Below are 12,022 nucleotides of genomic sequence, written 5' to 3'. Positions count from 1 at the left end.
AACTGGTTGAGTTTCCAAGATCATGTTGTTTTTAAATTAAACACAGACAGCACGGTGAGCATAGCGGGTAGTGCAATGCTGTTACAGCACCACGATTGAGATCGTGGTTGAGTCCCATACTGAAGTTTGCATATTCTCCCTGTGTCTGAGTGGGTTTTCCCTGAGGGCTCCAGTTTCCGCCCACAGCTCGAAACATACCAGAGGTTGTAGGTTAATTGGGCAGGCATAGGCTCATAGGTTGAAATGACTTGTTACCGTGCTGTATGTAAGTCTGATGTCTAAAAGAAAAATTGTTCCCTTAACCAGATAGTTCAAGGAACCAGGATGCATAGATTTAAATTGAAAATAAAAAGATACAGTGGGAGATGAGGAAATATTATCATGCAGACAATCATTATAATCTAGAAGTCATTGATTGTAACAATGGTAGAAACAGAGCCAGGACTTTCAAAAGAGAACTCAAGGTTTCCGCAAACTATTTGGCTCATTCCTAACCGCAGTCTATCTGTGCATTAACATTCAGCCCTCATTCCCAACAGCAGAACTACTGTTATGACGGTGCTCATCCAGCCCAAATTTCTCCTTAGAGACAAAGCCAATTGATGAACTAGCAGTAAAAACCATTCTGCTATTTAAACGTTTCACTTTCTATCTGTCATTTTCAAAACATTATCATATATTAAAAATGAAGCATGAAATTCAATATTATAATTTTGCATTCAAACATTAAAGATCATTATTCAGAATTGAATATGCAAGATATATAACTACACTAAATTGTTAGAATAACTAAGTATTGTCAGTTCTTAGCATCTGCATTGTGGTTGAACTTGAAAATTTTAAAGTATGAAATGAAAGCCATTTTTCTCAGAATGCAGTCCTTTTGGGTTATCTATGCTGCAAGATAACCATGAGCCATGTTTGATCAATATATTTTCTGAGTTATTCATGCAAAGGTCCATTAATAAAGTTGATTACTTTAGGGTAGGGTCTCTGAAATGGTCAATATCGACCCCTGGGGGGGGGGGTGGTGGGGCTGTTGAGACTAGCCAAGGGCTTGGAAAATGTCAAGGGGTCAAAAGGGGGTCAATAAGCCCGAGGACCCCGCTCCTGCCCAGGAGCCCGAGGTGACTTCTTCGATGCAGATGGCACCTCACCCAATGTAGAGAATGGAATTGCCATCACCAATGCTGAAGACTTGGACCCAGCTGCATTTGGCATCTTCCCAGCCAGAAGCAGCAGTTTTTTTTTACTGTTATTGTAATCACTTTCTTGCTTAATTTACAGATTTGTTACTTGGTGATTGGGGTGTTGTAACAAAGTTTGGGTTGTTGCTGGGAGGCATGGACACCATGCATATGGTATGCAGTTTCCCTAATGCATATGGAAACTGCACATCCATCCATCTATCTATCTATCTATTATTCTATCTATCTATCTATCTATCTATGTACATGCCTGAGGATCTATGAGGAATCAAAGATTTCATGAAGGGGTCAATGGTCTCAAATGTTTGGAGACCCCTGATTTAGGGGGATAAAAAAGATTGTTGCAAATATAAGACAGACTCAAAATTTGCAGTCTCTCATGTGTTTTCCATACTAATATTGACATGTAAAATAACTTCATTGACCTTGTGATTCACATAATAACAGGGCATTCCACAATATATTGATATATATATAAAATATATTTTATTTATACATCACCTGGAGGTGAAAGGTAGGACACTAAAGAAAATGGAGGGGAAGGGAACATCATGGAGATTTGGTTAAGCCAGGTGTAAAAATAAATTTACAATAATGAAAATCATAATGTGATAAAAATTTCAGTAATATCTTAAAAACACCATCTGGACATGACAAACTATTACATTAAATTTTCAAAAATATGTTTTTAATCATTACAGTATTAATAACAATCACAGCACAACAACCTGGGTTTGAATCCTGCATTGACCGGAAGGAGTTTGTATGTTCTCCCTGTGTCTGTCTGGGTTTCATCCGGGTGCCCCAGTTTCCTCCCACTCTTCAAAACATACAGGGTTTATAGATTAATTGGGGCACTTGGGTGACATAGGCTCTTGGGCTGGAAGGTGATGTTTCTGTGATGTATGTCTATTTTTTTCATCTTCTCACCTTGAAAACTTGAAAGCATGTGGTGGTGATACACCACTAGCCTCCTGCAGGGGGCGACCGCTGTACCTGCAGAAGAGCACAGGAGGACAAAGCAGCCGACCTGATTGGACCAATCCCCACCCGGTCAGCTGTCAATCACCCTCCAGGATATAAGCTAGATCCAGCCCTTGCAACAGCATTCTCACAGCCAGCTCTGTGGAAGTTTATGTTGAATAAAGTCTGTAGAACAGACTTTATGTTTTGTGTGTTCGCTTCTGTTCGATAGTGCATCACACATGTTAAACAAGGTTCAAGATTCAAGGTTCCTTTTATTGTCATGAAATAATACATAAAAAATGTAATATACACGATACACTTCAACTTTTACCATCAGGCAAAGAATTAGTCACCATCAGCATTGTCCAGTGCCCTGAACAATTCGAGAAAGGAAGGCAAAATAGAATCTCCTCAAAGTCACTGAGTGCTGGTGAATTCATCTCTAGTGCTCCCGCAGCTTCTGCGGCCACACAGACTCCTGCTGACACCATTGGCAGCCCGAGCTCCTGGTCCAAATCTCTGATACAATCAGGAAGCCCTCAGCTCTCGAGCCCTTTCAGAAGATCTTTCTTGCTCTCAGCACCCTTTTAAATCCCAGTTCCAAATCCTGGTTTCCCTGAGCCAGTCACCAGCAGCATTGAGTCTGTGTAGGTTCCTTCATCCGCTGAACCTCTCGCTGTTCCACTGCTATGGTCACCTTCCTGTATGGTAGTTTCCCATGTTTCTATTGCCCTCCATTACAGCAGTCTGGCAGCGCCACCATTTTGTTATTTTAAAACACCTGAACATTTAACTCAAGCTGACCCTTATCTCCCACCATTAAACCTCTCTGTTCAAGTCAATGATGAAGCAAAAGCAAAATCCTGTACCAGCCCCAAGGGCCAGCAAAATGTTTGTCAGGTTTACAATATAAATAGTGGGGATCTAAAAAACCACTTCACAGTTCCCATGTGACTCCATGGGTTGCATGCAGAATTCAACGTTGGATCATAGAAAACGAGCAGAAAACTGTTCAATGCCAAAAATTTTTTTACATTTGCATGAAAATTTTTGGTCGTTCAGTGATACATAAGGAAAATGCCGAATTGCTAATGTTTTCCCACAAAATCCAAGCAAATAACTTTCATGAACATCATGCATACAACAGAAGAGATTCCCCAGCCAGGCACTAATAGGATCCAGGAGCCAAGAGGAATTGGTCTCCTTTTCCATTTTTTTTTGTGAATACAGTGTTTGGGTGATCACTCAGTTTCAGTGTGTAACAAAGAGGTACAGCAGAGATATTGCGATACACAAAAATGGTGGAGAAACTCAGCAGGTCACACAACATCTATAGAGAGTAAAGGGTAATCAACATATCGGGCCTGAGCCCTTTGTTAGGTTATGAGCAAAATAGAGGCAGGTGCCCAAATAAAAAGGTGGGATTGAGTGGGAAAAGTCCATTCAACTGATAAAATGTTGCTGCAGATTCTTTGAAAGATACTGTGGAGAGGAAGTTGAGAAGCAAGATGGTCTTGACCACCATGGAGGGAGCAATCCAGGTGTGAGAGTGCAGACAAAGTTCTTTCTGTATTTATATGTGTCACATTTCTCAGTGATGACAGCCTTGGGAAACCTCACCCTGAACAGCAACAAAGCAACACAGATTCTCAGAGCAGCCTGTCTGGGCTCTTTGTTAACAAGCTGGTGGGACTCAGCAGGTCAGGCAGCATCCGTGGAATGAAATGGTCAATGCTTTAGGTCAGAACCATTTAACAAGACTAAAGTGGGAAGGAACGACAGTGAGAGTTTAAAAAAGGGGATGGGGGCAGGGGAGGGGCCAAGAGATGATTGAATACATTAAAAAAATGGGAGAAGTGGAGAGACAGGTAGGGGAGGAGACCACTGGGGGGAATAAACCGTGGAACTGGATCTGTGTGGGTTGTGGGAATGGGGGTGTGATAAACCACTGTTATGCTATGAATGGCTGCTGCTGGCTGAACACACCTCCTGAGACCAATCCTACCCATAGCCCTTTGCATGATCCCCATTCTACTCTGCTTCGATCATTCAATGCCGTTCCAGTCTTTTGTGATTAGTGATGGTACATCAGGGGGTTACCAAAAATCAAAAAATGCTATATTTATGTCATTGGGTTTCTACAGTTCATGCATTTCTCTTTTTTGATGAGTAATGCTTTGCCCCCATCTCGTAGGTCTCTGGTTTCCAAGCCATGCTCAATATGGCACCTACCAACATGGAGTTCTTCCAGTGACAACTGAGGCAGCCATAAAGTCGTTCTCTCAGCAGCTAACTGCAAGAAGAACAGTCGCTGATCATTGAAATACACCTTGTCCATTCCGGAAAGTGTTTGAGTGGTTTGCAGTCACAGCCCAATCAGGTCTCCAATACCAGTAAGTAGCAAAATAAAGGCAACTGGCACAATATGTTAATAGTTCTTTTGAGAGTGGTCAGAGTGTTTTCTGTTCCAGTTTATGTCCCTTTAGGTGAAAACATGTGTTATGCAAATATTGATGTCATTTGAAGTGTACCAACCAGGAAAATGACAGATGATATCTGGCTCGATTTCATCGGCAAATGATTTCCATATCATCTACTCTGGTAACATTGAAATTGGATGGCATAGTGCAGAGAAATAGACATAACAATACTCAGTTTGTAGCTTTGTATAAGAAAAGGATAGTATAAAATAATGACAGAAAAAAATTAAAAATAGGTTTTCAATTAAAACTGAGCATGATTTGAAGAATTTTTTTTTTAAACTGAATTGACCTTAGTATGTTGTTAGTGCAACACTATTAGTGGCTGCGACCCAGGTATGAATCCAATGTTGCCTGTAAGGAGTTTATACATTCTCCCTTGTGAGTATCCTCCGGGTGCTCTGGTTTCCTCCCACCTTTCAGAATGTACGTGGGTTGGGTATGTCATGTGATGAGGTAGAGTCAGGACGTAGGAGCCTAACCCTCCTGGAAAATTAGTTAAAAATGTGCTCCTTAAGTAAAGTATTGAATAAAAAATTTGAATAAAAAAACATTAGAACTGCATAAAAACATTTTAAATATTGTCACCGAAAAGAAACAAACCTCTTACTGAACCATCTGGGATCCAACGACTGGAGCAAGAAGATCGTGATCAGAGGCCTCGTGTCCAAATGAAACCTGGGGGTGGAGTGTGAACTGCCTCCAAAGTAAGTCATGTCCCCGTTGGGATGTCTGCAGGCGCATCTCCACCACTTGAGCGGGGAGATGGCATTGAAGAAGATATACTGTGCATGCCCAGATTGAAACAGCCCCCGGAGGCAGCTGGAGTAGCTAGCAATCTTGCTAGTGGCAGCAGATACAGGCCTCTGCAGCCTGAAATTGGAGAGGACAGTGGGAGTGAAGAAGTAATACAAGAAGGAGTTAAACTTCCTACTAATGCAGACTTGTTGAGTGAATTGAAAGGAAAATTAAAGAATACCAATAAACAGATTAAAAAATACTTTGCCATTGTGAATAAGATGAAAGTTACCTTGGACAATATGGATGAAAGAGTTAAAAATGTGGAAGATGTACAGGAAAGAGTGGGAAGAGTGGAGAATGAAACACTTGCATGGACTATGGAAAGGAAAAAAAACTTTGGAAAAAGGTGGATATGTTAGAAAATGTTCATAGAAGAAATAACAGTAAGATGTTGGTCTCAAGAAAGGTATTGAAGGTCAAGACCTGATTTGATTTTTTTTCAAGATTGGATACCTGAAGTTTTGGGGATGGGAAAGTTTGAATGGCACAACCGTCATCAGATCAGAAGCCACACCCTGATAAAATGTTTGAGATATTTGACAGAACCAGCAACTTCATTATGTAAGCTGCATTTAAAATTGGAAGAATATGGGAAAATTTTCAGGCTATAACATAAATTGGGTAAAAGCAAAATTATGCCTCTTATTGGAGGAGATTATTCTCAATGTCAAAGAGATACTCAATTTAAATGGCTGATAAGTAGGATTAAATATTTATGGATTTGCATAGATAATAATTTATATAAACTAAATTACCTTTACTTAAAAAGGTTGTAGGAGGATAGCTTTGCCAATAACATTAATGGGTAGAGTTAATTGTGTTAAGATGAATATTGTCCCGCCTTTGATTCAAATAGACTTGTTCATTTTACATTGGGTACTCAGTTCTTAGATATCTGATTTCATAGAATGATCAGACATATTGAAGATTGTTAAGGAGGATATTTGATGTCATTTGATCAATTATAAAATAAGTATGGAATATTAAATAACACACTCTTCTGCTATTTTCAATTAAGAGCATATTTACAAGATAAACTAGGCCCAACAATGTTATTACCAAAGTGTAGTGATGTGGAAACTTTGATCTGAAAGCAAATTATAAAGGAATTTACTTCTGTCATGTATCTTCTTCAAATGAGAACTCTTAAAAAGGAGGTTCATAAATCTAGACAGAGATGGGAAACAGATTTGAATATTAGAATTGATGTACAAAACTGGTCAGGGATAGTATGACGAATGCAATAAATGTAAAGTACAGGTTGGTCCAATTCAATTTTTTACATCAATTATATCTCACGCTTCAGATGTGCTGAAGAGTAAGCTTTTTTTTAACAATTCGACTTGGTCATGTCCCAAAATAATACCGTTTTGGATAGATTTGGGAACTTTTTTAGAACAGGTTACAAGAATTAAGTTTCCACAAAATCCAGAATTATTTTTATTGGGGAATATCGTGGGGACAAGACCAAAATTGAAATTATCAATAAACCAATTAGAATTTGTCAAAATAGCATTAGCAGTGGCAAGAAAATGTATAGCAGTTACTTGGAGATCTGATTGATATTTAGATATGGCACAATGGAATGCAGAATTGCATGATTGTGTTCCCCTTGAGAGAATTACTTATAATTTAAGAAATAAATAGGATATATTTTTGAAAATTTGGGGCCAATATTTACAAATTTTAGGTATAGATTTGTGGATGTTTTTCTAATCCGAGAGACTTGCATCAACCTTCTCCAAATAATTAAAGAAAAACTAAAGAAAATGTATATTGGAGACCTGTGTGGTGAGAGGCACTTTCCTGGCAAACCTTTCTGCTTTCCTTGTTTTTCTTTTTCTCTTTTATTTCTTTTATTCTTCTTCTTTTAAGGTTTCTAGGCTGGGAGGGAGTTGGGGGACTGAGGGATTTAACCATCATGAAGTGTATAATCGATTTATATTTTTTTCTATTTGGATCTTTTCAATTTTGTAACTGACTTCATGTGCGGACACAATTTTTAAATAAAATATTTAAAAAGAAGAATGTACAGGGGTTGTAGGTTAATTGGGGTACTTGGATGACACAGGCACATGAGCAAGAAGAATCTGTTACCATGCTGTATAGATAAAAGTATTTAAAAATAAACAGCTACTTCAGAGTTCAGAGGTAATCTCATTATTTGTTTCAATGTCACATGCCAAACCTTTCATCCTGAGAAGTTAATTATTACCTTGGAGCCAATGGCAATCCAGAGATATTTAAAAGTTGAAATTAAATATGAAATCATATTTTAAATATTTATAACTGCAAATATGAAGATTGCATTCTCAGGGCCATCACAGACAGAGGAGGAGTGAGAGAATTGGGAGAGCAGTGATTGGTGGAAAGCAGCCTAGGTAAGTGAACCATTTTAAAAGGAGTGCAAAGGGAAACTGAAGGGTTAAATACAGTGTTGATTTGTGAGTGTGAGTACTTGAGATAATTGGCACGGACAAATAAAAGGAAGGGAAGCTGAAGAGGAGAGGCCAGTGTGTGAGTAGCCCAGTTTAGGACTGGAGTTTTGAGGCTTTGGCTTGAGAGTCTTTGGAGAGCAGAGGCTGAGGATGAGCTTGCTTCCAGTGAAGTAAGGCCAGGTGAGGTAAGTTAATCCTTTAATACATTAGGAGTAGGTTATGGAGTCAGCTAGGGTAGTAGATTGCTCAAATTGTGGAATCTGGGAATCTGGGACAGCTTAATTGTCCCTGATGAATACACCTGCAAAAGGTGCATCCAGCTGCAGCTCCTGGCAAACCAATTTAGGGAACTGGAGTTGGATGAAGTCCAGATCATTCGAGAGGAAATAAAGAGGAGTTTAAGGGAGACTGTGCCCCCAAATGTCAGGTCGCAAGTAACTGGGTGACTGTCAGGAGTGGGAAGGGGAATAGACAGAAGGAGCAGAGCACCCCTGTGGCCGTTCCCATCAAAAGTAAGTATACCATTTTGGATACTGTTGATGGGGATAACCTATGAGGGACAAGTTGCAGTGGTCACGTCTCTAGCACAGAGACTGGACCTTCACCTCTGAAAGGAAGAAAGGAAACAGAGTAGCAGTGATAGAGGATTTGATAGTTGGGGGACAGATTGAGAATCCCGGATAGTATATTGCCACCCTGGTGCCAGGGTCTGACATATCTCTGATCGAGTTCTCAGTATGCTCAGGAGGGAGGGTGAGCAGCCAGATGTTGTGGTCCATGTAGGGACTAATGACATGTGTAGGAAGGATGAGGAGGTCCTGCAAAAGTGTTTAGGGAGTTAGGAGCAATATTGAAGGACAGGACCTCCAGGGTTGTGTTCTGAGGAGTGCTACATGCTAGTGAGGCTGGAAATAGAACGTTAATGAAGCTAAATATGTGGCTAAAGAGATGGCACAGGAGGGAGGGCTTCATGTTTCAGGACAAGTGGGCTCTTTTCCAGGGTAGGTGGAACTTAATTTGACAGGTGGTTAGCACCTGAACTGGAGGGGGCTAACATCCTTCCAGGTAGATGTGCTAGTGCTGCTCCAGGGGTTAAAACTAGATTGGCAAGGGGATAGAAGCCAAAGTGTTAGAGCAGATAGTGAGCTGGAGGAGGATAAAGGTCATATGAGGACTGCGCGTATAGACAGAAATCAAAGGTTCTCAAGTGTATTTATTTCAATGTAAGGAGTATTGTTGGAAAAGCAGACAAGCTAAGGATGTGGATTGTGGCATTATTGCTATTAGTGAGACTTTGTTGCAGGAGAGGCAGGACTGGCAGTTCAATGTTCTAGGGTTCCATTGTTTCAGACGTGATAGAGGAGAAATGGCATTGCTAGTCAAGGAAAATATCATAGCTGTCCTTAGACAGGACAGCCCAGAGGTCTCATCTGCAGAAGTCATATGGATGGAGCTGAGGAAAGGAAGATGTGACCACACTGCTAGGGTTTTATTATAGACTGCCCAATAGTCAGAGAGAAATAGAGGAGCAAATCTGTAGTGAGATAGAAAACTGATTATAAGAAACAGAAAGTTGTGAGAGTAGGAGATTTCAACTTTCCACATATTGATTGGGACTTCAGGATGGCTTGGAGTTTGTCAAATGTGTTCAGGAAAGTTTTCTAAATCCATATATAGAGGTACCAATGAGAGAGGATGCAATACTTGATCTCCTATTAGGGAACCAGACAGGTCAAGTGACAGAAGTATATGTAGTGAACATTTTTGGTCCAGTGACCATAATGTCATTAATTTCAAGTTAATTATGGAGAAGGATAGGTCTGGTCCTCGAGTTGAAATTCTAAATTGAAGAAGGGCCAATTTTATGGAAATGAGAAAGGGTCAAGGAAGAGTGAATTGGGATAAATTGTTTTCTGGCAAGGATGTGTTCAGTAAATGTAAGGTCTTCAAAGGAGACATTTTGAGAGTGCAGAGTTTGCATGTTCCTTCCAGGATTAAGGCAAAGTTAACAGGCATAGGGAACCTTGGTTTTCAAGGAATATTGGCGATCTGGATAAGAAGATAAGAGATATATAGCAGGTATAGGCAACAAGGAACAATGAGTTTCAAGAAGAGTATAAACAAATGCTTGAAAATACTTAAGAAAGCAGGAAGGCAAAAAGAAGACATGAGGTTGCTTTGGCAGATAATGTGAAGGTAAACCCGAAGGGTTCTACAAGTATAGGCAGTCCGTGGGTTGAAAATGTCCGATTTACAAACAACCTGTCAAATCAAACAACCTGATGTGGTTGCCGAAGGATTAGAGAGTAGCTCATGCTGTTCTGTTGTTGAAAAATAGACTCCCAAAGTAAATCAGTAAATAACAGGCCAGTGAGTGTGTCGTAATTAGTGGGTAAATTATTGGAGGGTTTTCTGAGAGATCAGATATACAACGATTTGGGGCTCATTAAGGATAGTCAACATGGCTTGGTGTGTGATAGGTCATGTTTAACAAATCTTAGTTTTTTGAGGAGGTTACCAATAAAGTAGATGAAGGAAAGGAAGAGGATGTTGTCCACATGGCCTCTAAAAAGGTCCAGCATGGGAGGTTGATTCAGAAGGTTTAGACACTAGGTATCCATGGAGAGGTTGTAAACTGGATTCAAAATTGGCTGAATGGGAGAAGCAGAGAGTGATACTGGATGATTTCTTCTCAGATTGGAGGCTTGTGAATAGTGGTGTGCCTCAGGGATTGGTGCTGAGACCATTCTTGATTGTTGTCTATATCAGTGATCTGGATGATAATGTGGTAAATTGGATCAGCAGGTTTGCTGATGACACTAAGATTGGAGGCGTTGTGGACAGTGAGAAAAACTTTCAAAGCTTGCAGAGGGATCTGGACTAACTGGAAAAATGGATCAGAAAATGGCAAATGGAATTTAATGCACAAAAGTGTGAGGTGTTCCACTTTAGAAGGACAAACCAAGGTAGGACATACACAGTAAGTGGTAGGACACTGAGGAGTGTAGATGAACAAAGGGATCTGGAAATACAGATGCCTAATTCTCTGAAAGTGGCATCACTGGTAGACAAGGTTGTAAAGAAAACTTTTGGCATCTTGGGCTTCATAAATAAGGTATTGAGTGCAGGTGTTGGAATGATATGGTGGGGTTGTATAAGCAATGGTGAGGCCAAATTTGGACTATTGTGTGCCATTCTGGTCGCCAAACTACAGGATGGATATCGGTTAGATTGAAATAGTGCCGAGAAGATTTACTAGAATGTTGCTGGGTCTTCAGGAGTTGAGTTTCAGGGAAAAATTAAACAGGTGAGGACACTAGACCTTGGAGTGTAGAAGAATGAGGGGGAGATTTGATAGAAGTTTACAAAATTATGAGGGCTATTGACAGAGTAAATATGAGTAGGCTCTTTCTACTTAGATTGGGAGAGACAATACAAGAGGACAAGGCTTTACGGTGAAAGGGGAAAGGTTTAGGGGGAACATTAGGAAGAACTTTTTCCACTCAGAGTGGTGGAAGTGTGGAAAAAGCTGCCATCTCATGTGGTAAATGTGGGCTCACTCTTGAGTTTTAAGAATAAATTGGATGGGTGCAAGTCAGTGGGACCGTTGGAATGATATTTTGGCACAGACTAGAAGGGACGAATGGCTTGTTTTCTGTGCTGTAATGTTCTATGGTTCAAATATTTCATGAATTTAGATAACTAATATAGGAATGGTTATTAAGTACCACAAATAATCATATTTTAAAATTGAATTGAAACACAAGAGAATAGCAGTTGAATGTACATTTCAGACCAGATGAAGTCGATTCAAGTGAAGTTTCACTTGACTAAGAGTGCAATTTCCCCTCATCTCTGTTGGAGATGGGGACAATAAAGGGAGAAGTGTTATTCAGTAGTCTGCTCTGTAAAGCCTCGGGATGGGAATGCCAGATTGGAAAAGGATGGGAAATTACTTTTGTAGATAGTATAATAAGCATCATTTAGGTTCATTTTATGGGCATATCCGGGCTCTGGGAGTTCCTCCAGTAATCACCAGTTCTGCTTGTATCACTCTCCAAGTAAACTAAAACCTAGATGATCACCAGTAGAAAGATCAGTGACTTTGGTGAATGGATATGGGCAGAAG

General features: G+C 40.0%; 1 protein-coding gene across 1 annotated transcript in view; it reads left to right on the top strand.

Moving 5' to 3' along the window:
- Nucleotides 1-4,393: 4,393 nt before the first annotated feature.
- The window catches only part of pdgfd (platelet derived growth factor d), a 365,062-nt gene continuing 357,433 nt past the window's right edge, over nt 4,394-12,022 (top strand). Inside the window, exon 1 of the mRNA XM_069891208.1 lies at nt 4,394-4,567. The gene's annotated coding sequence lies outside the window, so the exon portion shown is untranslated. The remainder of the gene's footprint in view (nt 4,568-12,022) is intronic.

Source organism: Narcine bancroftii, chromosome 7, assembly GCF_036971445.1.
Source record: "Narcine bancroftii isolate sNarBan1 chromosome 7, sNarBan1.hap1, whole genome shotgun sequence".
Taxonomy (NCBI): domain Eukaryota; kingdom Metazoa; phylum Chordata; class Chondrichthyes; order Torpediniformes; family Narcinidae; genus Narcine; species Narcine bancroftii.
Note: the sequence above shows the minus strand (reverse complement) of the source record. Positions and strands in the feature narration are given on the sequence as shown.